Source organism: Frankliniella occidentalis, unplaced genomic scaffold (assembly GCF_000697945.3).
Source record: "Frankliniella occidentalis isolate FOCC.00 unplaced genomic scaffold, Focc_3.1 Scaffold4, whole genome shotgun sequence".
In the NCBI taxonomy this organism is placed as follows: Eukaryota; Metazoa; Arthropoda; class Insecta; order Thysanoptera; family Thripidae; genus Frankliniella; species Frankliniella occidentalis.
In genome coordinates, this window is record NW_026267134.1 from 2,221,617 (window position 1) to 2,222,838 (window position 1,222).

The 1,222-nt window shown below is 57.8% G+C and overlaps 1 protein-coding gene across 1 annotated transcript in view; it reads right to left on the reverse strand.

Annotated features, from left to right (window-relative positions):
• The window catches only part of LOC113202143 (uncharacterized), a gene marked incomplete in the record, with an annotated part of 185,817 nt that overhangs the window by 18,858 nt on the left and 165,737 nt on the right, over positions 1–1,222 (reverse strand).

The following is a 1,222-nucleotide window of genomic DNA, read 5'->3' on the forward strand; positions in this document are numbered from 1 at the left end:
AGGGGGGGGGGGGCTTATGGGCAGGCATCTCCTCCGGACCCAGCGCGTGTGTCTGAACGGGGGAACCAAGAGTGGAGAAAACAACAAGAATGTTAATTGACGGTGTAGGTAAAGTGACAGCAGACGTCCGCGTGTTATCATAGGGTCAGAGGCGGGGTGGAGCAGAGTGAGGGGGCGGAGGGGCAACGAACGTGTGTGCGGAGGAGGGGGGAACGGCGGCGCTAGCCAGCACCTCGCCTGTCCACTCTTCCTCGCATGACGGAATTTGAAATACTGTGAGCGCCGGCCTTGTTCTCGCAGCCGAATCTCTCCCTCCCTCTAACCCCCCTCCTCTCTCTCTCCACACCCCCGTACCTTCCATACCCCCGCAGCCACGCACACAGAGCCTAACACAAGAATACCGTGATTTATTTCATTACTGGTGACTCAAAAATAAATCAAAGTTGTGGCAGCGCGGGAAAAAAACAACAGAGAGAGTGCCGCTAGAGAGAGCCTCCCTCCCGCACTGGACGTGACGCACTGACCGCCCGCAAAAGCTGCGCACAGTGAACATCTCCTTCCGGTATCGTCATTTTTGTTGCTGTGTCGCGAAAAAAAAAAAATCAAAGAAAAGCGCACGCGACCCTTCCCCCGTGTCGAACGGCTCTTAATTACACATCACCTGCCAGCAAACTCAATCGACCGTCGCTACTACTTCTTGCTAATCCGCGAGCCCCAGTCCTCGTTGACGCGCGCGCGAGAGAGAGACTTAACGACAAACTAACTGCTGGCGCCGCGCAGAAAAGAATGAAGAAATCTGAAAAGGACCGCCGCGTCCGAGGAAAAAGTTGCCGCGTGCCGCCCATTCCCTTCTCTCCCCGCCCCCACCACCCCCCATGCATCATACTTGGAGGTTTTGAAAAGTTTCCTCCTCCTCCCCCCTCTTTCGACCTCAGCCCCTCGACCCTTCCCCAACCTCAGGCCAAACCACAACGCTTGGACATCCCCCCCTCCCACCCTCCCTCTTCTCTCCCACGCGCTCTCGCTGTCGCAATGGCGACAAACTGTGAAAAAAAGTGAGGGGGAAGTACACGTGTTTTCAAAGGCTTAGCTTCCCAAAGCAGGGGACGTGAACAAACTCGTCAAGTGCAAGGCCCCCACCACCGCGCCCCGCCCCCGCCGCGGCGCGCCGCCCTCCAGGGTCCTTGTTCTTTTTCATCCCCCGGGGGCGGCAGAGGAGGGG